Source organism: Tamandua tetradactyla, chromosome 15, assembly GCF_023851605.1.
Source record: "Tamandua tetradactyla isolate mTamTet1 chromosome 15, mTamTet1.pri, whole genome shotgun sequence".
Lineage (NCBI taxonomy): Eukaryota > Metazoa > Chordata > Mammalia > Pilosa > Myrmecophagidae > Tamandua > Tamandua tetradactyla.
Window position 1 is genome coordinate 88,733,142 of NC_135341.1, and position 27,555 is coordinate 88,760,696.

Below are 27,555 nucleotides of genomic sequence, written 5' to 3' on the forward strand. Positions count from 1 at the left end.
TGATAGCACTTTTTTGGCAATTCTACTATCTTGTTTTAATAATAGTTCCATTTGTTACAAGTGATGAAAGACTATTCAAGCAGTACTATCAACATTGTCCATGGTTTGCGTAGGAGTATTTTCCCCATATTCCCAACCTGTTATTTGTTTTCATGCATGTCTTTATTTTATTACTCCATCTACCCATACACTGGATAAAGGGGGTGTCAGTTAAAGGTTTTTCCAACCACAAAGTCACAAGATGAAACTATATAGTTACACAATCATTATCGAAGATCAAGGCTACTGGATTGCAATTCAACAATTTCAAGTATTTCCTTCTAGCTATTCTAATACACTAGAAATTTTTGTAGTGTACACACTAAGAAATGTCTGTATAATGAGTTGATAGTAATAACTCTTTGTTAAATCCTAAAACCGCAGTCACCCACCATCTCCTTGTCATCGATCATTCAGTCTTCAGGGCTATCTGGGCGATGGGCATTCTAACTTCTTCATGCTGGCCGGTGGTGTTGACCTTACGGGGTGGAGGAGTGAAGCTGGTCGGTGTTCTTGGAGAGACGGGCACCTCTGGGATCAGGGCTCATCTGACCTAGGAGATGCTTGGAGGATTTAAATTTCTGAAAACATAAACTTAATAGGTAAAACTTTTATCAGGCCCTAGATAGAGTGCAGAGTATTCTTTAGGGTTTCATGAAAACCGTTGGTTGGGGCTTGGCAGACTGTGGCAATTTGCAATATCTGCCTGAAGCGGGCATTAGAGTGGCCTCCAGAAGCCCCTCTCGACTCTGTTTGGAGTCGCTTAGCCACTGACACTTCATTTCATTTCCTTTCTCTGTGGGACCTATCCCTGTGGTCATGTCTCATGTAGGGAGCACAGTGACTCTATTTGCAGAGTTTCGCTTAGCGCGTGTTGTAGTGATTTTAATGAAAAGAAGTTTACCTTTTATGTCATGATTAAGAAACCCTTCCCATTCTGGCTTCAATATTTTTTAAAAATTTCATTCTAAAAGTTAATTATCTATCAGGTCAATTCTTACATTTGCTCTTCTTCAAGTTTTTTGGCCAATTTTGGCCTTTTGCCTTTTTTGTGAATTATAAAATCAGCTCAACAAGTTCCATTAATAACCCATTTGAAATTTTAATGAAATTTATTTGAATTTACGAAATAATTTGAGGCAAAATGGCCTTTTTGCCAAGTTAAGTTTTCTGATTCACTAATAACATATATCACTCCATTTATTCATATCTTATTTTTGTCCTACTTTGAAAATTTCCCAAAAACCAGTTATGTAAAACTTGAGTGCATTCAGTTTATCTTTTTATTTTATTTCTCTGTATATGTTAAAAGTTTGCTTTAATTTTTTGTTGTTTATCACTCATATACAAAAATTATATCAAGTTTTAAATGTAGATACTATAATCAAAATTTTTGCTGAAATCCCTAATTACTTCTATAAATTTGTGTAAATGTTTGAATTTTTGCAGACAATCTTATTATTTTACAATGGAGACATTTTTTTCATCGCTTTCCTTTTGATGCTATGGCTTATCTTTTTCTTCATCTTTTTGTCACACTGCCTTAGATATGATGGTCAGTATGGAGTTCGTGAACATGGATGAAGGAGAAACATTACCTGGTTATGTCCTTTGAAAGGCATGGTTCTCAAGTTCCCCTGTTAAAATGATGTCTGTTACTGACTTACCAAGTTAAGGAAGTTTGCTTAGCAAACGATCTATTTTGTAATAACTGATTTTCTTGAATATATATTCCTGAACCTATTTTCATGTCCATGTATCTGTCACCTTTAGTCTGTCCCCATGGTGTCTTATGTTGATAAGATATCTTATTGGAATATTGGTGACTTGCTTTTTAGCCATTTGCATTTTGTTTTTACTCACTACTGGAATGGATGTGCTAGTTTCTTCTTTCATTTTTTTTTAAATTTAAGGTGTTTTGCATCTGTTACATGTATTGTTTGTTTTTCTATATAAAATCATTATTGCCCTCATGAAACAAGTCGTTAATATCCCCCTCCTTGCTGTTTCCTGGACTGATTTATGGTTAGGGTGTTAGGTGTTGTGTTCTCCCTAGCAGGTGGTTTGGAACTACAAAGATGGGAAAAGCTTCTTCCTGAACAGAGCCCATCCCTGTGGGTGCTGCCCTGTGTGGGACCTGTGACGAGGGTACATCACTTTGGTGTGGCACTGCCAAATCAGGCTGGGCCTTATGGGGCAGGCCGCCTGGGAGGGCTGGAGGAGCAGACACGGTGAGCAGCAGGAACGGGAGAGAAGGGAGAAGGTGGGGTGGCTTCCCCGTGCCACCCAGGTGACAGGAGAGCCAAGGACCAGCCCAGGACCAGCCTTCAGCGAGCACCAGTCTTATCATTGTCTCGCGGATGCATTGATCCTCCTAGCCCCAAACCAGGAGCCAACAAATTCCCGTTGTTTAAGCCACCCCATTGCGTGGCGTTTGTCCTGCCAGCTAGAGACTACAACACCTAGTTTGATAAAAACCATTAAAACCTGGTTAGAGTGGAAATGTTTCTAAGGAGAAAGGTGGATTGCCTTGTGTGCCAGTTTGAACCTTGTGGACCCCAGAAAAGCCATGTCCTCTCATCCTCGTTCAGTGCCACCGGGTGGACTCTTTTCTATTGTGTCCGTGGAGATGTGACCCACCCACTCAAGGTGGGGTTCCTTGCTGGAGCCCTTTAAGTGGGGACCATTTTTAAGCAAATTTTAGGGTCCACATAGTCAGAGACCGTTGGAAATGAAGAAGGAAACCCCCCTGGGGGAGCTTCATGAAACAAGAAGCCTGGAGAGGAAGCTAGCAGATGTCTCCATGTTCACCATGCGCGTTTCCAGTTGAGAGAGAAACCCTGAATGTCATCAGCCTTCTTCAACCAAGGTATCTTTCCCTGGATGCCTTAGATTGGACATTTCTACAGCCTTGCTTTAATTTCAGCATTTTCACAGCCTTAGAACGATGGGCTCGCAACTTAATAAATTCCCCTTTTTAAAAGCCATTCCATTCCTGGTATATCACATTTCAGCAGCTTGCAAACTAGAACACCTACTTACATATATACACTTTATATCTATATAAAATGCTTATTTTATTTGCACTTAAATATCTTTTTAAGCCAATACGATCATTTATATTTTCTAAAAAATTATCCAAATTCATCTTTTTAAAAAATGGGCACAAAATTATTTGCAGCGTAACTAGTAGAGATTTGTCTATTTCAATAGCTTTTCCCAAAGCAAACTGAATTGTATCAATCGTCTCAATTCCATCCTGTTTTTCATTTCAGTATATTGTACACTTAATTCTTTTCTCCTCACTCCCTTCTTCTTCCTCCCACTCGTATTTTTCTAGCTTCTTTGTGTTTATTTTCAGCACTTATTTTTTAAAAATTCACTCAAGGCTAACAATTTACCTCGAGGTATAGTTTTAACTGATTCCATAGGTTTTGATATGTGATACTCAATTGATGTTTATTATGTAATTTCTCTAGTGTGTTCTTCAATGCCTAAATCACTCAGGAGTGCATACTGAAACTTCTGCACATACGGACCTCATGGTATGTTTGGGTGCAGACAGTATCTTCTAGCTACAGTTTCATTGTTGATATCTTTTTCAACTTTATTTTGGTCCGAACTGTGCTGTTGGTGAAAGAGTAATTCTTTGAAATTTGATGAGGCTTTCTTTGCATTTCTGCATGTGTTTTTTTTTTTTTTGGTACATGTTACCTATGTACTTAAAAGTTTCTTTATTCTTACTAATTTTTTTTGTCTGCTTGATTTAGCATTGTATGTTATATGAAATTTTTTCACAGAGTTCATAGATTTGCTGATTTCTTTTTGTAATTTTCAGCAGTTTTTTACTTTTTTTAGCTATTTACATGTTCATTCTCACTATATATTATATATAACAAGGTATTTTGGTGGATTATTCTTTAAATTATATCGTGTCCTGTATTAGCCTTTATTTCTTTTTTCCCTTAATTATGGTTTGGTTGATATTATTATTATCATGCCTTCATGCAATGTCTGTTTTTACCACCTTATTTTTCACTTTAATTTATGATTTAGATTAAGATGTTTATCTTTTAAGTGGTATATGACTGAACTTTCTTTAAAAGCACAATGTGAGGGCGGGCCACGGTGGCTCAGCGGGCAAGAGTGCTTGCCTGCCGTGCCGGAGGACCCCGGTTCGATTCCCGGCCCCAGCCCATGTAAAAAACAAACAAACAAACAAAATATAATAAAACAAGAAAATGTTTAAAGATGTTTCCCTTCCTTCCTTCCATCCTTCCTTCCTTCTCTGTCTTTCCTTCCCTTCCTCCCTCTCTCTTTAAAAAAAAATAAAAAAAAAAAAAAAAAAAAAAAAAAAGCACAATGTGAATACTTGTCTATTTTGATAGGGTAGTTCAATACATCTGCACTGCTGAACTACTTGGGTTTAGTTATAGTATGGTATTTTTCATTTGTTTGTTTACTGGGTATCATCATTTATTTTCTCTTTTAGCCTCCTTTTATTATTTCTAATAGACTGATCAGATTTTCTGTTAATTTTCTCCTTATTTCTTTCTTCCCTTCTTTCCTTCATTTCTTCACCTTTTTTTCTGCTGATTTAACATGTAATGGTGCATGTTTCTAATGTTTTTTGAATAATGTTTCCATTGTCTATATTTACTGAGTGTGCCTGTCTCATCCAAAACCTGATAAGTATCTTACTGCACTCTGACTACCCATTGTATTTCCTATTTTACACCCTAGCATCCTATTGTTTTGAAATTTAGTTTTACAAATTTTTAAACAAAAATTTCCTTATTTTGATAGCCAACAGTTAAATACTTTATCAATTTAATTTTTGATTTCTGTTTTTTTTTATCTTGTACAATCTTCCTGGTTTCTTATTTCATCCTGATGAAGTATTTTCATTAGGAATTATTTCTGTGAGAGTTCTTATGTGACAACATCAACAACTCTTGAGATGTTAGAAAATATGTTTACTTTGTCTTTCCTCTTGAATGATAGTTTGGCAGGTTATAATAATTTTCGGTTGACAGTTATGTTTTTAAACAATGAAATCATGTATCTTCATTGTCTTTCACTTTTAGCACCTTTGCTGGTGAAAGTTGGCTCTCCTAATTATATTTGGTAGATAAACTATTTTTTATTTATGTTCACTTAAAAAATAATGTCCTCTCTGCCCCAGATGCTTTGCTGTTCGCTGCGCCACCCTGGATGTGAGCCCCCCTTTCCCCTGCTCTCTGCTAGGAGCACCCCTGCACACAGACTCAGCACGTGCTCGGCGCCTTCTGCAACCCTCGGCCAGAGGCACGGGGCCGAGAGCTGTGCTCTGTTACATGCCAGGGCGACTTCGCCAGTATTACCTTCCAGTTTACCAGTGATCTGAGGGACCATGGCCATTCCGGTGAGGTTTTATTAAATAGCTGCACCTTTCATTTCTCAGGTTTCTATCTAGGTCTTTTGGCTACCAACTTTTATTATTTCATTTCTCCTAATGTTGCTGCTAAATTCCATTCTGTGTGCTTTAATCATTTATGCATTTTAAAAGTATTTATATAAACATCTTTGTCATCTGTTTCATAAAACGGATTATATATAATATATATAGCCATATATATGATCTTTCATATTTTATTCAAACCAACCAACAAATGTTCATTAGTTTCATCCATGTGATTTGTGATTTGTGTTGGTAAGCTTCTGAGAAGACGTCTGACATTTGCCAATTGCTTTAATCAGAATAGAAAGCAACTTTTATAGAGGATAGAATTTTAAAAGGAGTAGACTCCAAATGAGACACATTTAAGTTTTTACACACAAACACGCACACACCACACATACACAAGTGACAATCATACAATTGTGCACAACTAGAAAAATAAATCACAACAAAAGAAAATAGCAGTGATCCTACAGTAGTTCAGTTTCTAAAGATTTCAATTTTTTATGGAAAGGAAAATTTCATCTTGGCAATTGAAAAGTACAGAATTGTTTTCCCAATTTTCAAGTTTGAAAATCACTTTAATCCACTACTTAGTTAATATTTTAACCTTGAACAAAAAAGGAGTGATGGAGCTCAGATGAGCAGAGTGATGACAGCAGCCTACTTTTCCATGCAGCACATTTTTTAAGTATTGAAGGGCGCAGGCTAATGTGCACTCACTTAGTGGAAAGATAGGGGGATGCATTACAGCAGAATTTGGTCTTCTTATCACTACAGTTGTAAACATTTTAGAAATTTGGAACATTATTTATGATAGGGGGCATTTTTGATAACTTTCTGTCAGGTTATTTGCAGATAGCCTTGAGACAGAATCCCCTGGGTTACAGAAGCTGATGTTCAAAGCATCAGCAAGATTCCAAGACTTAAGCATGAATTAAACTGAAGGCAAGAACCACGTAAGCATCATTTCCGTATTTTGACAGCACCTCTCATAATATCTACCTCATGCTTGTTACATGGTATTTGCCGAATTGATCTGGAAGAGGATTGGAAGCTGGCTGAGAATGCCAGGTAGGCGGGGATGCAGAACGTTTATCAAAAGCCTAACAAATATATAAACCTGCACATGTAAGAGCTGTGTCAGCCTTCCTGGAAATCTGATATTACGTGATGCCCCCGGGTGTGGGAATTCAAATTATTTCAAATTTAAAAAGATAATTTTTGCATATGCTGCATATTTTATATGGCTCAGAGAGGCATCTAAAGCAGAACCCATTAATCAAACAAACAAAAATGTCTGCAACAAAAAAAATGAATATTCTTGTTAGGTGGGATAAGCAGCTCCACATTAGATCAGGATTTGTGGCAAATTTCTAAGAGCTTTTTATTGGAATAGCAGAAAAGGGATGGTAAGCCTACTTTACATTGTACCAAGTACAGAGAAGGGGTTGGGGGGAAGACTTATGGAAGTACGATTGAAAAGACCTATTTGCCTCCTACAGAGAGAGAATATTTCACACCCACTGAGGATATTAGCGTGTCCTGCCAATGCAGTCACATATCTTCCATGCCCTCTCAAGACATAGCAGACATTGCAAAGGGACTGGCGAGGTGGAGTTAGTGGGGCAATGTGTATCCAAGAAATGCTTTTTTCCTTTTTTTCATAAGAAACTAACAATCCAGCAGGAAATGGAGCTAGGCCTTTGACTTCTTCGGAGACAGACCTAGCAGCAGAATCAATAGAAATGAGAAAAGGGAACAGATGCTCAACAAGCTGATAAAAAATTAATGAGCCACTATAAAAATTCTAGAGCACTCTGGGTAGTTTGGAAAACCATTTTGCCCATATATGAAGTTACATTAGAGGGAATTAAATTAAGAAATGTTACTCCAATAAGGAAGAGAAAAGACATTTGCTAAATGAATAGAAAGTAAGTAGGTGAGTAAATAAATAAACAGATAAGTAGTTGACGGCATGAGGTTTTTTTTAACTGATAACAGAAGGATGTTTATTAAATGTATTCACGTGGTGACAGTCTCTGACAGATATGCTTTTGATATTTTTCTACATATAATCTTAAACTGCGCACCATATGTTAAGTGCTAATATAAACACACCCGTCATATTTCAAAGGCAAAGGCAAAAAGTGGAACAGGAATAATTATGATTTTCCTAGAAGGGATCCTGTCTGAAGTAGAATAATTCATTTAAGAATAAAAAGATGTGAAGTAATAACCACAAAATATCCTGAAAACAAAATAAGATTCCGTTATGGTTTCACCTCCTCGCAGTTAGCAGGCTTGGCCTTGCTTAGCCAGGATTAATAATGTGCATGCAAATTACCCTGTGCCTGTGAGTTTTATGATTCCATTACACAGTAGACATTAGTAAATTATATAATAAATATTCAATGTAATGTATTAACATTCTTTAATATAACCTTAATATTATTAAGAAAGTCACAGTGAGCAGAGTGCTAGGAGTTCAGAGATTCTCAATCGGGTGACATCTCAGGCACAGTCCTGTAGCCACCCATGACAGTGGATGGGAAGCTGGGTCTGCAGTGGGAAGCTGGGTCTGCAGTGGGAATCCGGTCTGAAGTGGGAGCTTCAATCTGCAGTGGGAAGCTCAGTCTGCAGTGGGAAGCTCTGGTCTGCAGTGGGAAGCTCTGGTCTGCAGTGGGAGCTTTGGTCTGCAGTGGGAAGCTCTGGTCTGAAGTGGGAGCTTTAATCTGCAGTGGGAAGCTCTGTCTGCAGTGGAAATCTGGTCTGAAGTGGGAAGCTCAGTCTGCAGTGGGAAGCTCAGTCTGCAGTGGGAAGCTCAGTCTGCAGTGGGAATCCGGTCCGCAGTGGGAGCTTCAGTCTGCAGTGGGAAGCTCGGTCTGCAGTGGAATTGTGAATGACTGAGCTGCAAAGCTGGAGGAGCACAGGGCTGTTGTCAACCAACTACCTGCTGGCTGGACAACTCTTGGCAAGTACCTAATCTTCTAACGTGGTTGCTCTTTTCAAACAAGAGATAAATCACAGATTTAGTGCCAGCTTTTGTAAACTGAAGAGAGCCATGATAATAAAGGCAGCATTAGTATTGTGCTATTCTGAGAGAATAGTGGTTTAGAGTCTCTCAGTCTAGTTCAAATTTTAGTTCTTCACCCAACCAGCTCTGACCTTGACAGCTTACTTGCCATCTCATGGCCTCAGTTTCTTCGGTTGTCACGCAGGGGGCATACCAGTGACAGTAAATCTCTTCTGTTCGTTAGCAAGGAAAGCATGCATATCGAGCACTCACCACCGAGGCAGGCACAGCTTAAGTTCTCAGTGCTCTCCCTTTCAACCATGACTACGGGGAGGTCATCACTGTGGTGCCTTCTGCATCTCGAGGAGTCTAGGCGCGTCAGGAGCCACTCCCGAGAGGAATCTTCAGCAGAGCTGTGGTTCGGGACAATGAGAATCCCAGGTCCGCATACTGTTCGGTTGTTCTAATATGTTTTCTCACCTAAACTGCTGCTTGCTCTGATTCATCATGTAATTATAAATAGCTATGTTATGTCTACCTTGCATTTGATAAGTGCTTTTAAAAATACACCAAATTCCATTTTCATCTCTAAAATCATCAGTCATATTAAAGGCTGGCTTTTAGGCTTAAACACTGCTTGCACAGCTATGCCAGTTCATGGGTAAAGATGAATATGCAATAGTGAGCTGAACACTTTAGCACCAGTTTTTTCTTTTAATTTTTATTTATTTATTTATTTATTTATTAGTACCAGTTTTGAGAAAAATTTTCAAGGTTTATTTTAATAGCTGGTTACAAAAATTTGATGATAAAACCATTTCTCCAAAGGGACTTAAGAATCCAGTATCATTTAGCTAGATTTGGTAATTTAGGCAATGTTTTCCATTGCCTATGTATTTTAAAGCTCCAATGATATCTTTTTCAAGTGATCTGAATCACTTTTGATGCTCCTTTGACGTACTAAATGAAAGCAATGTTTCGGATAGATATTTCTGATTTCACCAAATTGCTTGTAAAGGAAAATATTTCGAAACCATGTTACTCTGTTTCTACTCTTCTTAATAAAATATTTTATACTGTTGAATTATTTCCCTATCCTAGTTCTCTTCTAATTTATTTATAGTCTGATTATTTATAACACCTTTTAACAAATTACAATTTTTATGTATATCTCCACCTTTCCACAAATGAACATTGTGCCTTAAAATTAATATAAAACAGATGATTAGTGGACTCACATAAATTAGAGAAGACCCCCATATACAGATTATTTTATGAAAAGTCGTAGTGTTATTTGGTCTATATTTCAGAACAGGTGCCCAAGCTGCTTTTGCTGTGGTAGAAAATTACAAATAGACAAAAGAGGAAAGCTTTTGTGACCTTGATTAATCATGAATAATCTAACCATGAATCTAGGCTTGCAAATCTCAGCAAGCTCCTACTACTTGCAAATCTCAGCAAGCTCCTACTACTTGCCATAAATTAAACCTACATTTGGAGTCATCTAGTCTCTTCTGTTTGAAATCAATAGCAAATTGTGATGTCATGTTCACGACTGACCTTGATCAGATTTGTTATTTTACAAAAGTGTTATATATCTCTCATTAATAAAACGTTATTCTTATTTCCAATGCTGAAGCTACAATGCTTGGGAAATTATTTCATTTACTCCTATGAAACCATTTTAAGTACCTGAAAATGAATGTTTTACAGACAAGATTATGTTCAGTAGTACCTTTGGGTTTATAAACAAAAATTCTACAGGTGATACTTTCTAATTTGGCTGCACCTGGGGTAGCTAAAAGTGCCTTATGGAGCCCTTCCCATGAGGTTGGAATACATCTTTACAGATGAGTCGTGTACCAGATAGTAAGTCGAAAACTGTGAGGTTGGGTATCTTTGTCTTCCAGGGACATACTGTAAAGGGTTGTGCTACTGAGTTTTATAAAGGTTTTGATTAGCTTCTTACAGTAGATTAGCATATTTTTTTTATGTGGCAGGGCTCATAAAAATCCAGGGTTTATTTTCATAGGTTTTCCTGCTATAATTTCAAATGAGGATAACATGTTTTCCATAAGAAATGGGTCTTAGATTTAATAAGATGGTAGGTAAGGCTTTTTGGCCATGGTAGATTGAGGGATTCCATGAATCTAGCTAATTGGGTTTTAATTATACCATTTGTTATTCCTATCAAGGTTGAAGGGTCAGGGTAATAGGCACAATGAAAATGTTTCAAAATAGGCTGTATTTTGCAAATTGTCTTCATACTTTGTCCTATAAAGTGTGTTCCTCAGCTACTGTGAAGTTCCAAGGGAATTCGTTTGGAATGATTTTTATTTTAATAATACCCTTTTAATAACATAAATTATTCTTAGGAAAATATTATTTTATGTCATATTACTAGAAAAAAGACAGTCGCAGCAGTAGCTTGTCTATAGGGAAAGTTCTCAGCCCAATGTGAGTACATACAGATCATTACTAAAATGCATTTATAACCTTGTGATGGGGTAGTTAAATAAGGTACAATTACCAAATTTCAAAAGTTCAGTTTGTAAGGGAGAATGTCCTTGAGAGCTGTGGAAAGGTTTTCCTGGATTACGCCTGGGACAAATTAAACTACTGTGGTTTAGTTTCATAGCTATTTTAGGGGATGGTCTCTAGAAATATTGCTTTCCTAAGCTTACCATTTTATCAGTTTTCCAGTGAGACGTATTTATTAATAATTTCTAAACTGTTTCCTGTGGCAATTAGAGATTACTGGTTTACCATCAGGGTCAAACCATGACTTAATTGCAGATATATAAATCGTCAACATTTTTCCATCTCTTGGGGAGGAGCATTTTGTTGAGTATCAAGGAGTATTTTTTTTTTTTTTTACATTTCCTCTAGAGTTATTTGTTCAAATATCTTTATAGAAACAGGATAGTATTAGAATTTATAGCTGTATATTTTGCAGCTGTATCTGCCATATGGTTGTCAGTGTTTTCTTTGGTATTTGCCTGAGAATGACCAGGAATTTAAATTATAGCCAACATGTTGTAACAGAATAGCATCTAGCAATTCCAGAATTTATTTCCTCCATTGAAGGTTAAAAATAGCTTCTTTGTTTCTATAACAATCCAAAATTATGAACAAACCCAAAGGCATATGACTATCAGTGTATATATTTGCTACTTTTCTTTCCACCAAGTAAGTATACAGGATTTTGTGAGGGTGAAACGTTCAGTTTGTCAGGATGACTTGGCATTAAGTAAAGACTTTTCTTTCACTATTTCATGGTTAAAGGTATTAGCATATCCAACATGATAAACTCCTGAGTTCTCTTTAAGATACAGACCATCAGTATACCAGATAACATCTGTATTAGCGATTGCTTTTTTTTTTGTTTATTTGTTTGTAAATCTATTGGACGGGTTAACAATTGGTCTCTTACAGCTATGCAAGCTATGCAGTCACGGGGAGCTTCATCAGAAATAATAGGAATTAAAGCAACAGGATTAAGATTGTGTCAACAAACAAAGGAGGAGCTATTGTGAGGGGAAAGAAGAGAATTTTGTAAGAAGTTAATCCATTAGGAAGAGCTTCAACAGAATGAGAGACATTGAGTTAAGGGGGGGACCCCATAATTAATACTTCAGATAATCCTAAAAGCTTTGCCATCCTGGCAGTGGACTTCCTTTAAGGAGGAAGTCTTGCAGTGGCATCCAATGGCTGGCTGTGATATCCCAGAGATCCTTGGTGTGTCTGTGCTGTGTGCATGGACACCTAAGGTATCCCCTTCTTCTTCAGCGACAAAGGGAAAAAGGGTCACTTGTAAGTCAGATGCCTCAGAGCAAGAGTGCTGCTAAACTATGCCTGATTTCTCTAAAGGAATTTTTACTAGTGTCATCCCAAATAAGGTGCTCAATTTGGTCAGCTTTAAACAAGGCATTTAAATGTTGAGCCATCAAAGCAAAACCAGGAATCCAATTTCTACAACATCCTCCAAGGCCTTCAAATCCCCTTAGTTGATGTTTGGTCTTGGAAGGTTAGAATGCTCTCGATTTGGTCAAGGTCTGCAGGAGGCCCTTGTGGTCGGATGCGGGGTGCAGAGAGAATGCAGCCCCATCAGTAGGCCATGTGGACCGTACGCGGTTTGGAATGGGATCCGAGGGATGGTGATGACCGCATTTTATATATCTGACTGAAAGGAACTTCATCCTAGTTTTTGAATCGAAGAGTTACAAATTAATTTCCCCATTTTAGGAGATAGGTGTGTGTGCTTGGAAAAATCCAAGGAAATTTCTTCTGAGAAAATGAACTGGGGCAAAGGAGATGAACAAAAATTGATGAGTGCCTTGAAATGGTCCTCATTGAAGGGGAATTGGGATGGATTTAAAGACAATCATAGTTTTGTTGGAGACTCCCACCATTTGGACTATTTTGCACTCCCAAGAGAAGGGTTAATGAAAGTGGTGGTATTTAAGGCAGAGAATATGCCTTATACTCCAGCATTCATGAGAGCTAGTATAACCGCATTTCCAGTTCTCACGTCTACTTTACCTAAAGATGTGAAAGGCATCTTGCTGGCTTAAGGAGCAAAGAACATTTGGGGAGTTTTTTGAGCAGTTTCTTTTCCAATGCCCTTGTTGTTCACAGAAATTATAAGTAGCAGCAGCCTGAATCCTGGTGCCTAAAAAAGCTAGTGAGGGCTTTTTAGCTGCTGTAATTGGAAACTCGTGCTTTGTGCTAATTGTATTTGCATTGTTTTAGCTTGTGTTTGCACTGTTTTTCCTAGCCTTTTGAAAGGTGCAAGCTAATTGATCTGTAAGGTTTACTAAATCGTTCGATTCCATCAAGGCCCGGTTTGGTAGTTCATGTCCTTAGAGTAGTAATTAGTTATTGTGAAAGTTGAATGAAGTAGGGTAGAGGTTTCATAGTTAATATGGTCAACATCTGAGAGTTGTTTAAAGGTTTTTTCAATATTCACATGTGTGTCCATCATGTTTCCGGGAAAATTACCGGATTTTTCTCCAATTAATAATTTGGGGAAAAACTTCAGATATTACCTTATGAGGTTCCTTATCTAGATTAAAGGCTTTCGTTTGTCAGTAGCTCTTCATTTTGAAAGGTCATTTAAGAGATCTTTTCATAGAGTTTTGTCTATTCAGACTTTGCACGGCCGGCAGTCATGTGGATTAATTGGCAAAGGTCTGAGTATCCAACCTCGTAAATCTGAATGATGAAATCGACATTCTTTGTAAAACTTGCTGGGTCTCCAGTAGGGTTTGGATAATTGTTTCATTAAAGAAGGGGTGTTCAGCTCGGCTAGGATGTAGAGGGAAGGGGGATGGTTTCAAAGGAGGGTTACAACAGTCAGGGGTTTGGGGTAATTTTTCAAGCTTGACTAAGTGCTTAGGTTAGTCTTTGTTAGTCTTGGTTAATTTAGTATTTGTTTAATGAAGAGAGTCAATTTTGGAATTAGTTTTACGTTTGGAAGCTTCCAAGTACCAATTAGAGTAAGCGTCGCATTTTGGTTGCATAGCTTTAGAGCCTCTAATTTCTAGTTGAGCATGAAAATATACCAATTTAATCATATAAAAAGATTCCTACCAGAGTGGCTATTAGAATTTAAGATTTTCTGTAGTGTGCCACGTCCAGCGGGATAAGATTTTACAGGACCATAATTTTGTACCTGAAACCAGCTGAGATGCTGGATGGTGGTGCACATTAGAGATCTTAGGATCTGCAACCCATTCCTTTCATTCTGATTGTGAGCAATCCTAAATCCTAAATGTGAGAGTAATTGTCCGAATTTTGGACGAGTGTGATGATTTGCAATGAGTCTTTCGTGGAGTACTGTTTTACCTGGTGGGCAGCTTGTACTCTAGTTGTCCAGACCACAACTAGGGGTCCCTCACTCCCCGGATATTGTCTGGAAGGTGGTGGGCAAACCTGTGTCTATCCAGCCCATCCATGACCATCTTATCCTTTCCCAGGAGTCACGGCCTTTGGCAGCCGAAGCTTCTCATGAAAAGGTGGCAGACACTCGAATACCATGGACATGGCTATCCTGTGCCTGCAACATAATTATTTGATTGTTCACAGTCAGAGCATTGGTCAAATTCATTGTTAGGAGATGTCCCTTCTCTTAAAAGAGCTCAGTACCACATTTGAAAGTGCCATTTGAGTACTTACCAAACAAGGACATTTTTCTTGTATACCAAAAAGGGCAAGCAAAAGAACTGCAGCCACCAGCCTTAACCAAAGGAACCAAAGTTCAAATTCCCTTTACCAGGGGCACACAAGGAAAGGCCAGAACCACAACCCAAAAGAGGAGGTTCAGAACTGAGCAGACCCCTCAGGAGCCTGAGGCTGGGGGTACGATAGGGTGCCAGGGCTCTTGCATTTACCGTGTGTGAATATAACAGTGGCTCTGGAGCCAGTAGGCACTGCTTTGAATTCCATTTCTGACCCCATGTAATGTTGACCAAAAATAGCAAATTAAGCTGCAAGGCAACAAAAGCATTTTTTTGAGGTCTTAGAATTACAATTCGGGGAGCTCAGATTCAGGCAGCAACTCAAACTGCATCCTGTCCTGGTGCTTTCAATTAAGGGTTTTGAAAGAAGAAGAAGATTCCATAAGTATTTTGTGATTGGTGGATATTTTGGGTGCTTTAAATGTCCTTCAGGTTAGATAGTTGTGTTGGCTTGAAACTGTTGCATACCTCAGAAAAGCCAAGTTCTTTAATCCCAGCTCAGTGTTGTTGGGTGAGATCTTTTTATGAAGTTGTTTCCATGGAGATGTGTCTCCACCCATTCAGTATAGGTCACTTCCTAGAGTCTTTTAGAAGGGAACCATTTGAGAAGAAAGTCAGAGCTGATAGACAAGAGACCTTTGGAGATGCAGAAAGAAAATGTCCCCGGGGAAACCAATTGAAGAGGCTGAGAGAGGAAGCTAACAGACATCACCACGTGCCTTCCCAACGGACAGAGAAGCTCTGAACGTGATCAGCCTTTCTTGAGTCAGGGTTTCTTTTCCTGGATACCTTAGTTTGGATATTTTATGGCCTTAGAACTGCAAACTTGTAACTTAATAAGTTCCCTTTATAAAAGCCAACCTATTTCTGGTATATTGCATTACTGGCAGCATTATAAACTAGAACAATAGTTTATTAAGCTTTTTATCTCCTGGTTTGTTAATAGTGTCCAGATAGTTTAGGGTTTTGAAGAAAGTTATTGCTTTAGGCTGAGCCCACTTTAGCAGTTTGCTTTATCTGGTTCAGATTTGCATGATAGTAACTTCCATAAAGACCTCCCAAATCCATTTTAAATCTCTTATCCATAGTAACTACTCTGTTTATTTCTTTTTACAGATAATGGAAAAATGCACTAAAATATTCGATTGTTTAAGATTTATTGGAGCATTATTGTATCCTCTAACTTTCTTTTGGAAAATAAGGGTTTGGTATGAATTTCAATTTTTATGATGAGAGTAGAAAAATACAGCCCTTTAGTTGGGGGAAAAATCATTGAAGGAATTACCAGACCCAATAAGTTGGGTTTCAATAGCTGATAGCTACATTACTGGAAAACAGTGTTTTCATTTTCCCAACGTTTTGAGATGAGTAAAGGGAATCACTGGGTGTAGTTGAATGAAGGCAATCTCTCACCCAGGGGGAATTAAAGAAAACTCTGGGGATCCCAAACTAGTGTGGCAACTGATGCCCCTAACAGTTTCAGTGACAGTAATACTTGTGAGAATGACTCCGGAAATGGGCAATAATGAAATCACAGGGCAGATACCTTTACCTGCATTAATGAAGTGGTAGCAGTGATAAGCTTTAAGGTCTCTGTTGAAAGTGGAGTCATAGGTTACCTGAATGAAAGGCCATCTACCAAGGACTTGGGGGTAAAAATTGGAGACAGATCAAGGTCAATTAGAGGTACGAATCGATTGAATGAATGTTGTAAGGACTAGTGAGAAAAGTATTTGAGTTCACACAAGTGTAACACTACTTCATAATGTAGTTGGCTCTATTCATTAATCATTGCCATTTAAAGTATTTCAATGGCAATATATTTTTCATGTCAACAATTTCACTGGTAATTTTGAGTGTGGCTTTTACTGCTATTTCTCAGATTGTGATGCATGATATTCCTGCTTTAAAATTGTCATGTTATTTTAAATGCATATTGCCAGGTCCCAACCCAAACATACTAACTAATATCTCTTAGAGATGACGCCCAGGAATCTGCATTTTAACGCTGTCCAGACTCTGGGTCAGCACTAATGTCCAGGAGCCACCAGCTGTGGCCACATCTGTAACAGGGCTGAGTGTGACTGAGAAAACTCTTGCTGGCTTGCGAAGCAATTCTGACCCAAACTACCCAGAGCCAGTGAAGACATTGCAGATTAAGGGTGTCGTCCTCTGTAAAAATGCCCTCACTGCAGACGCCAGCTGCAAATTCAGGGGTCCCCAGGCCACCTGGACTTCCCAAACTGGCTACAAGTCCAGGGGTTCCCCTGAGGTTTGACAATCACGAGGACTACCTATAGAACTCAGGGGAGCTCTGGACCTAGGACCACTCCATTGTTAACCTGAAGGAATACAAGATTAGAATGAGTCAAATAAAGGACACAGGTGAGGCCGGGGTGCATCCCCAACGCAAAGCTTCCAGTGTCCTATGCCCGTGGAGGTGGGGTAGACATCCTCCCAGCACATCATTGTGTTTCAGAAGCCAGGGAAGTCTACCTGCACTTTTGGGCCAAAGACTTTTCTTGGGGCCTCACTACATTGCATGACTGATGCAAATGAAGTGCGCATGGCTGGACTCAATCCTTAACGTCCCTCTTCTCCCTGAGATCCTCCTCCTCCCCCTGGTCATACGGCTGGTCTCCCTGGTCTCTTCAGCATGCACCTAAGGCCACCCATTGGTCCCTAAGCCCTGATTGTCATTAACTGTCTGGAGTGGTGGGCTGGCCAGGAGGAGGGCCGGACGGCACTGACCGAGACACTCTCACCACCTAGAAAATTTCAGAGGCTGCCCCAGGAGCCAGCCGGGCCTTAGCCAGGAGAGCCACGTTCCTTACTGCACACAACCGATCAGAAATCGCTGAGATATGCCGAGGGGGCACAATCCTCCTGCAAATTTAATCCGTAAATCTAAACCTGTGAAGCCAGAGAAAGCACCACGTCATGACCTCATAAATCAGGCATTGCTCTGTTATTTGTAGTTGTCTGTTTCACAAGAACTTTTGAAGGATGTGCCTAATTATAATGAACTGGAACAGAGCCAGAAGTGCAGAGTAAATCCAGTCTGTGGTTTGGTCCGTTACGGCACCACAGAATAGTGGCTGGTCAAAACTTCAAGCAGGCATCACGTAAAACGCGTTCTCATGGAAGGTGGAGAATCCAGAGACACCTATTTCAAAGCCAAAAGGGCTCGATGTCCTATCTAAGTGTAGAGCAGGTTTACAGATGTGCTGGATAATACTGGATGTTCACAAATAGTGTAATGAGTATTATTTTCAAATCTATTTTAATAGAGAGCTAGGCCCTAGTTAAAAGTTTAGGTACCTTCTAATAAAAGACCATAATAAAGTGAGTTTTTACTAGAAGGGAGAATCCTTCTATAGATGGGAAATGCGTTTGATCTTTCAAAAATCAAGAATGTTTAAATTCTAGAAAAACTAATAATGATAATGTGACAGATTCTGCCCTCTTTATTTTCAAACCAATCAGATGTATTCATGGTAATTTAAACTGTGTGTTTCAAACTTACCCACTACTCGATTCAATTAAAATTGATTAACTTCTGTGAGACCCACAAACAAAAAAGTTGCATTTTTTCCTTCCTTTGCTGCCTTTTCCCCACCCTCCCTTCTGTCCTGAGAGGATATTTTTTATTACTATCTCAAAGGATAATAGTCAGAACCCTTTATTAATCAATTGTGAACTCTGTAAGGGATGCAGATAGAGATTGAAATATTGGCTGCTAGAGTGTGAAAGCAGAACATCTAGGGTTTTTCTAGTTACCATTTCCCCTGTGGAGATTAACTCTGTACCCAGCGTAGATGTGTTATCCATCGGCACCCCTGAGCCACTGTCCACCGGACGTATCGCACATGCTGTCTCTCACTCAGTTACAGCCCAGTGGAATGAGGATGGCCTTACTCCATATTACTGGAAGCCTCGGAAGGAGAAGGGAGCAGAAGCCACGTGCTAGAGAAGGCCACAGAAAGAAGCTGGAGTCGGTGGGAATGGAGAAGCAGAGAAGGGACAGGGTGTGTCCACGTGAGGGGAGCAGAGACACAAGCCACGGGGCCCCAGGATGGCTGGCAGGCGGCACCGCAGCGCCTCAGTCTTCAGGAGGAGACAGGCTTCGCTGCTAGCTTGATTTTTTACTTCTTCTAGCCTCAAAACCATAATCTAAAAAATTCCAGTTTGTGGATTTTGTGATAGTTTATCTGGAAAACTAAGACATTCCTCTGAGGACTTGAGGCCGCATAGCTCCCACCGGCTGCAGGGAGACGCCGCTACCCCCCGCCTGCCCACAGCTCAGTGGACAGCAGCGGCCTGGAATTCTTTGGTGGCCCCTGTTTCTGTCTCGGGCCCTGAGTTAGCTATCCTCGCTCTGGGTACAAGGGTAGCTGCTTGTTCTGTGTGCAACCGTCTCTGAAATGGAGAGCCCCAAAAGGCTTAGGCTGCACAGACACAGAGGACAAGTTCCAAAGTTGACAACGAGATGTCATTTCTCTTCCCATGGTCAGAAATGGGAGTGAAGTGGGGGGGGGGGGGCACAGCTTTCCTTAACTTTTTTGGGTGGAGAAGGAAATGATTCTAACATACTGATTGGCCATTCTAAGCCCCTCACAATATTACATCTCCATAGCAATTCCCATTTTAAGGAAAGTTAAGTAATTTGCAGTTCTAAACCAATGGTGTCCAGCCCTGTCTTGATAGAACAAACTAGGTATTGGTCTAGAAAAACGCGTGTGACGTGCCCCAGTGACATGAACGTGCCACCAGTTTTCAAAGCATGACTCTGAGCCAAAGAAGGATACAATGTGACACTTGCACTTGATTGGATTTTTTGTTCCTGGTGGCTAACTAGTTTAGAAGTTCCAGTATGTTTTAATGAACTGAAATTACTTATAACATCTTAACTTAAAAGGCTCCCGAGCCAACCGTCCGTGTGAGTTGACCTTACACTCTTCTCCACTGCCTCCCATGGCAGGTGAAATGCAGAGGAAACCAGTGGCCCCGGGGCTCATGCCTCACTCTGGTCTTGGGGATGCCGCTCGGCTGGGTGAACAGGTCAAGCAGAGGGAGCTCAGTAAGAGGCGGTTTCAGCGGCAGGAGAGAACGAGAATCCAGAGAGTGGCAAGTGGCCGAGGGGTTAGAATGGAGATACCAGATGGTGTTTTAGGATGATTACTCAAGTTACTGCAAGCGTCTGGAAATACTTCCTTCTCAGATAAATTTTACAGAATGAAAACGAATGAAGCCTTCATGAGTGAGCTCAGGTAAAAACAAAATAAAACAAAACTAACACCTTCTTGAGCTCTGAGAAAATGCCAGACCTTAGAAAACATGCCCTTTTTCTCCGAAACATTTTGAGACCAGCTGGTGGTTTCTCTGCAGGGTCTCAGGTGTGGCTGCTGGAGCCCCTTGTGATACATGTGACTGTGGGAGCCACGCAGGGTTCCACCTGCCCCGCAGGAGACTCCACCTCCCAGCAGCCCACAGCTCCCCCCACGCGCCTTCTACTGGATTAGAGCAGGGAGCTGCGAGGACTGTGGTGAAATACACAATGTTTTCAGTTGTTCACAGCTGTGCCACTTCAGAGGACATTCGTCATGTGGAACTGCGGGCTCCGAGATGCCTGATCTTCCTACCTTCCACCCGACAGAAGCCGAAGACCAGAATTCTTGGGGTCTCCTAGGGACAAAAGAAAGGTCTGTGAATTAAAACTGGTCTGAAGACTTGGAGTTGGAGATGTTCGTGTTGGAAACACGAGAAACACAAGGCTGTGAAGTCTCTTCCTCGGCATGGTGCCTGCCCCTGCAGGTAGAGCACCCTTCCAGCGTGTCTCGTGCCGTGTGCAGCCCCGACATTTCCGTGTTGAAATGCTCTCACGAGCCTTAAGCCTATCTGTGGACACGCTGCCACCTTGCTAGAGTGAAGCCGACCTGATGGCAGGGAGGACCCTACACTGGAAACGCACAAGGCTTTACACATGTGCCTTACAAGGAAGTTCAGGTTACACACAGATTATAACCTTTCATCTACAAAGCACTGTGAGGCAAGGACTATGATTTTTCTTATTTTACAAATGTGGAAATGGAAGCTTAGATGTTATGTAATCTGTCCAGATGCAGCCAATAAATAATAAAGTTGGGGAGGTGTTTTCCTCTCCTGGCTGTGCTCTCACCTGCCGCAGCACCCATCCTGCCTAATGCCTTTCCCAGGTCATCAAGTCTCTAACATTTAACATCGGGAAAAAGTCTAGATAACATACTAGGAGAAATACAGGACATGGAACTTGCCACCTGAGTTTAGTTTTCATGGGTTACAGTTGAATTGAAAATAAAACTTAATATCTATTGCTTAGTTGCTTTATTTGTCACTACATTGTATTATATTATCATCTTTCTTTATGATAAATAAACTGGTTCAGAAGAGTTAAGTTACATTTTCAAAGCAAGTATCTAAGGGTGTTAGGGTTTGAGGCTTGGCATTTGACCCAAAGTCAAAGAGTCTGCTCACAGCAACCTCAGTTCAAGACGTGTGGTGACACACAGCCTTCCTTTGACCCCAGAAGATCCCCTACCTCCTCCAACCAATGTAGGGGCAAACCAAGGGGGAATGTTGTTAAATGGTACAGGAAGGGGGATTATTTTTGGTGTACTCAAACTCTATTCTTAGGTAGAAAATCCTGAACTCAAGAAGGTGGGCTTGTATTCATTTCTATAAATTCTATGTTTTGAATAAGGAAAAATAGACGATTATTGGAAAGGTATTTGAAAAATATCTTAATATGCAAAGAAAATAAAATAAAAAATGTTTTATTATTTAACTGGACAAATAATATCTTTTTTTAGAATTTCTATTGTATATTTAAAATTCTAACAATTTAGGAAGAACCTTGAAAAGTTTTCATTCAATAATAGATCATTATAATACCTGACTTACTGTCATGGAGGTTTGCTTTGATTCTGAATTTATGGTCCCTTTTTTTCTCTCTTAAGAGTGGTTTGACTCTGAAGGCATTTGTCTTTTCTAGCCAAATATAATAATGTCATGCTGTACAGATCTTATGGGTTACAGAATTTCCTTTCTCTCAATTCTCTATAAATTTTGTTTCAATGATAGAAGTCTTGAAGCTAGGAATCAAAATTAGTCACAGAAATGCTATCTTATTAATTTCATTCTAAAAGAATGGGCAATTTTAAACTGCATATTTCTAACTAAGTAATATATTTTAATACCCAAACAGATTTCCAATTTAAGAAATTGAAAATAAAAAATGAGAAAATTTTGTATAACAAATGGCAATCTTAAGCCCTTCCAATTCCTTTATCCTGACTCTTAAAATTAAGCTATCAGAACAAACAATTAAACCATATCATCTGGAAATTTTTGGTCAGGTTTCATAGAAAGCTATTGGACCTCCAGAAAAAGGAAAACTGGTAGAAAAGAAGGAAATAAATTGGCAGGGGGTTGTCAACTAGAGTTTATAGTTATTTCTTGGCAAGAAACTACCAGCAAGAACAACTTTTTTGTTTTTTTGTTTTTTGCATGGGCAGGCTCCAGGAATTGAACCTGGGTGTCCAGCATGGCAGGCGAAAAATCTGCCACTGAGCCACCACACTGCTCAAGAACAATTTTGAAAAGAGATTAAACAATATTAACGTAACTGAAAAACAATGTCCAAATGCATGATTCCTTTTGGCAAGCAATTTTTTGCAATTATGTCATTGAGAAAGCCAAGCACTGACATAGTCACCTGCTAACAGTTTAGTCAAATTAATTTAAAAAATATATTCTGAGGTCTTATATGACCTGCTTTTTAAAGTCAGCCAAAGGAAACAAGGATGAGCACCTAAGAATGCCAATCCATGAACAAATCATAAAATCATGGGATATTTATGATTGAAAATTGAATTAGAACCAAATAGTAGGCCTGAAGTTTTTACCCCAACAGGAAGAAATTTGTAACATTAGACAAAAACAATTTCCTTTTCTTATAGGATGCTGTGACTGCTTCCCTTGGCCACCTGGGAGTACTGAGGCTCAATGGCAGGTGGGGCAAGAGGCTTGGGTTAACCTTGCATGTGCTGTTTTCATTACCCAGCAGTACATTAGCCTCAGGGGCAAAAAGTAGTACTGGTGATGACTATTAAGATAGTTAATTCAGCAAAGGGGTTAAAAATAACTTTGAAAAGGAAGAAGAAGGAAGGAAGGACAGAAGGAAGAAAGAAGGAAGGAAGGAAGGAAGGAAGGAAGGAGAAAAAAAGGAAGGCAGAGACCGGGAATTAATAACATTATGTATTATCAAGACCACTGCTGAGTGGGACTGACAGCTGAGTTCGCTGTATAAAGTAAATTGTCTGGGTGCATCTTTTAATCATTGAAACATTCAGATATAGCATTCACCTAATGATAAAGAAACTATAATGAGAAAAACCATATGTGAAGGAGTAAATACTAATAGTAATAAAAGGCAAATAAGCACCTCATCTTATTCATGCCAAGTTGGGAGGGGGGAAAATAGGGGAAGAATTAAGAATAGGTGGAGATTGTGGAGGCAGAAGGGAAGACAACAAGAAGGACCTGAGCCTGCAGGCATCTTGAGGGGCAGACATCTATCTTCCCATCTCTTTGGGTTTCACCCTGAACCATTATTGTTGGATAAGTCAGGGTCCTGATGAGAGAAAAGATGGAATGCTATCAAAATACCAGCCTCTTTTTGTTGAAGAAATTGTCAGGTTGATCCTAATATTTATGTGAAAATGCAAAAATACAGAAGAGATGAAAAATACTGAAAAAGAAGAACAAAGTTGGAGGATTTAAGCTACCTGATTTCAAAACCTATTAGGAAATGACATAAGCCAAGATGGTGTAATATTAGTGTTTTAGTTTGATAATGCTGCCAGAATGCAATATAGCAGAAATGGGTTGGCTTGTATACAGGACATTTATTAAGTTACAAGTCTACAGTTCTAAGACCATAAAAATGTCCAAACTAAGGCATCCAGAGATGATACCTGGACTCAGGAAAGGCTGATGGCATCCGGAGTGCCTGTGTCAGCTGGGAAGGCACATGACTGGCCTCTGCTGGTCCCTTGGCTTCTGGTTTCAAACAGCTTCACATTTTCTGCATCCACAAACATCTCTGTGTTGGATTTGAGCTTTTGCCAAAATGGTTCCCTCTTAAAGGATTCCCATAAGTGGGTTAAGACCTACCTTGAATGGGTGGAGACACATCCCCATGGAAACCACTTAATCAAAAAGTCCCACCCAGTTGTAATAAGCTCATGAAAAGATCCTCAGTATCATTAGTCAGTAGGAAATGTATGTTCAATCTATAATGAAAAACTGCCTTGCATGCATTGAAATGAATTTTTTAAAAAGACTGACAATACCATGTTTTAGGAGGATGTGGAGAAACTAGCCCTCATATTGCCAATAAAAATGAAAACACTGGGTAGCCATGTTGGAAAAAGTTTGACAATTTCTTAAAAGTTTCAATATAATTTTTTTGACACATGACTCAGTAATTCCAAGAGAAATGAAACATATTTCTTTGTGAAGACTTGTATGCAAATGCTGATAGTAGCATTATTCAAAATAGCCCACAAACAGAAACTATGAAAGACTGGTGAAAGATAAAGCATACGGACAATGGAAACCTATCATGCATAAAAAGAAACATGCTATATGATACAACATTAATGAGCCTCAAATATATTATAGGAAGTGAAAGAAGCAGCTATAAAAAGCGTCAAGGTGAAATTTTGAGACAAGGCAAATCTATATGGACATAAAACAGATCAGTGTTTGGTATTGGAGGTGGGCATGCGGATCAACTGTAAATGGGCATTAGGAAATTTTGAGGGGTGAAGGACATGTTCTAAATTGCAATAGTGGGGATGATTGCAGAACACTATAAATCTAAAAACTGTTAACTGTGCACACGTACATTAGTAACATTTTGTATTGTTTAAATTATGCCTCATTATATCTGGTAAAAAGACAAAGCTTCAAAATGAAATTTCATTTTAATTTCTTCTAATAGCAGTCTAACTAAAGCACTTTAAATTTTTATACTTTCAAATGCTTATTACAATAGTAAATAATTTCCAAGTTCTTGTCCTTAGACCAGCATTTTTTGAACATTCAATTATCTTGCAGAAATCATAGATCTCCAAGGTAAAAGCTCTTTTGCTGAAGAGAGGTCTATAAAACAAAGGTTAATTTTCTCATGTTGAAGCAGAATTACTAGTTGTTAAAAATGCAAATTTTTACATTTTTCCCTTGTGGTTTTACTGATTTACTTTTCTCCTCAGGAAAGCTACATCTGTGAGAGATCCAAAATGGGTCAGTTACCTCGCCACACCTAAGACCTCGGCTGTCACCTGTGTCCACCCACAGTGCTGCAGCCTCCCAGGCGCGGGGCTCCCCAGGTCCTCAAGATGTTTTTTTTCTCTTTATTAGAGAAGCTGTGGGTTTATGAACAATCACACATAAAATACAGGATTCCCACATACCACCGTGTTCATTATTATTTTACCATCCCAGATGAAGGATCTGTGGGTTCCATTTGGGACAGCCAGGTCCCTGTGCTGCCCTTAGGTCCTTTTCACCCGAGTGCTTCCAGGCCATTACACAGCTCTCGTTTTGGCCGCCCTGTTCCAGAAGCTTACGTGAGGAAAGAGCTGTGTTTCATGGGACTGACCTTTATTAATTATGAGTGTGCCCTACAAAACAGAGCTGCACAGTCATGCATTCTAGCGATACTACTTGCATCCCAACCCCGTTTCTAAACTTCTCAGGAAATCTATAAACCTGTCACTAGTTGCCCAAGAATTTTTAGATGACATTTGTCTCCTTCATAACTCTCACACCTCTCCATGCTACCTGCTTTGATAGCTCCCATATGACAGGTGGGCAGTGCATTAAAGGGAAAAGGTCACACACACAGAGACGCATGCTTGCACACACACAATAAGATAGGTTACGTACCCAGATAACTTTACCAAGTACATAGAAACCAAACACAAGTGAAGTAGCTGAGGAAGCAGGAACAAATAGTTTCATAATAAGGTATTTCTTCGATCTCAATGTGTCTAAGAGGGGTCTCACAGCTGCCAGAGACCTAACTGCAGGGGGTAGTGTGCTGGTTTGAAACGGTTATGGATCCTGGAAAAGCCATATTCTTTTCATCTTGATCCAAGATTGTACGGTGGGACCCCCCTTTTTTTTTCTTTACATGGGCAGGCACGGGGAATCGAACCCAGCCCCTCTGGCATGGCAGGCGAGCATTCTTGCTGCTGAGCCACCGTGGCCTGCTCTACGGTGGGATCTCTTGAGAAGGTTGTTTCCTTACTCAACCTCTGAAAAAACAGGGCCCCATGTCAGGGAAAAACAAGGAAGCAAAGTTAGGGTACAGGTACCCCTCAGCAGTAAGTGTGACTCCACTTCTTGGCATTCCAGAAAAGCGTCTCCCAAGCACATCTAGATACTGATAACATAACATAAATCACTCATCAATACCAACAGTCTCTTTTGTCATTTTATTATTTCTTTTCGATTCTGAAATATCCTTTAGGTGTTATTTAAATTTCTTGAGGAACAAAAGGATGTTTCCAACTTCACAAATAAGGTTTGTTTATTATCTAGGTCAAGCTTTGTCTTTCCAAGGCCAGTCTTCATCTATTTTTCTCACCATCTCTGTCTAATCATTAGATTACCACAGAATAAAATTTATAATTGATTCTTCATTTATAATCTATAGTTTTTTTGATAAAGTTACATAATTTTTGTTCAATAATCATCTTTATTTGCCTAGGTATTTTGTAGGAAGCAAGCACATTTGTGCTGTATCCTTCCAACTTATTTCTTTTGATAATCTTTGTCCTATGCTCACTTCGTGACAGCTTTATGAATCCTTCCTCGTGTCTGAAAGGACACTGAGAATGGGTGGTTTATTGTGCAGGAGGTAATTGGGAGAAATCCAGTGAAGGAGCTCCTCTCGACATACTTCACTGACTTAATAATATGCTCAAGTGTCAAAAGGCAGAAGCATCCTGGAAGCATTAACGCCCTATCTCAACAGACAAAGTCAAGGGAAGTGTCTCTTAGTATTGCTTCCACTCCAGCTGCAATGGCTCCCAGGGAGAAACCAGAATGGGATCATCCTTCACCCTTGATCTGCCAGGCTGGTAGATGCAAACGTTTTCAAAGGAAATACCTCATATACTCAAGTCTCTATTTCTGTTGTTTTTAATGAAAAATTGAAGAGAACATATGCTGTATTTTAGATTTTTTGTGCCAATTGGTCTTTCCTGGATCCATTTATTACTTTTCCTTCACTTTCTAGGATAGAAGAGAGAGGAAAAGGCCACACCCACCACACACCACTGCCAAGGCTTATTGGCATCATTGTATAGATGAGATGTGAAGGGAAACTGTCACCTAAGTCACTGCCCACACTAAAACTACTGCACCAGCAAGTCCTCTTGGTATGCTTGGTTAATTATATGACATACTTTCTTCCAAAGTTTTCAGTTCTTTGAAACATAACTTTCTAACAAAGCCAGTGAGCTACTCTGTGGTGTGGCTGGTGCATGGTGCTCACAGATGTCTATTTGGAGAGTGCACTAAAGCCCTGACCAGGCAGCTCTCCCAGCCACCAGACGGAGGCTCAAGTCCATTTATTTAACTTTCATTGTGCTCTTTGTCAGATTTGTGCTCATTAAATTTAAATTTGCATTGCTTTAAGCCAGCAAGTTGGTAGCATAGATCACTGGAAGAGAATAAAGAACCCAGCAATAGAATCAAATGTACATGCA

General features: G+C 39.5%; 1 long non-coding RNA gene across 1 annotated transcript; it reads left to right on the forward strand.

Annotated features, from left to right (window-relative positions):
* Positions 1-3,517: 3,517 nt before the first annotated feature.
* On the forward strand, positions 3,518-7,054 carry LOC143656758 (uncharacterized). The gene is made up of 3 exons (XR_013162616.1): positions 3,518-3,584; positions 5,225-5,443; positions 6,327-7,054. It is a non-coding gene; the product is annotated as an uncharacterized LOC143656758 (long non-coding RNA).
* Positions 7,055-27,555: the final 20,501 nt, after the last annotated feature.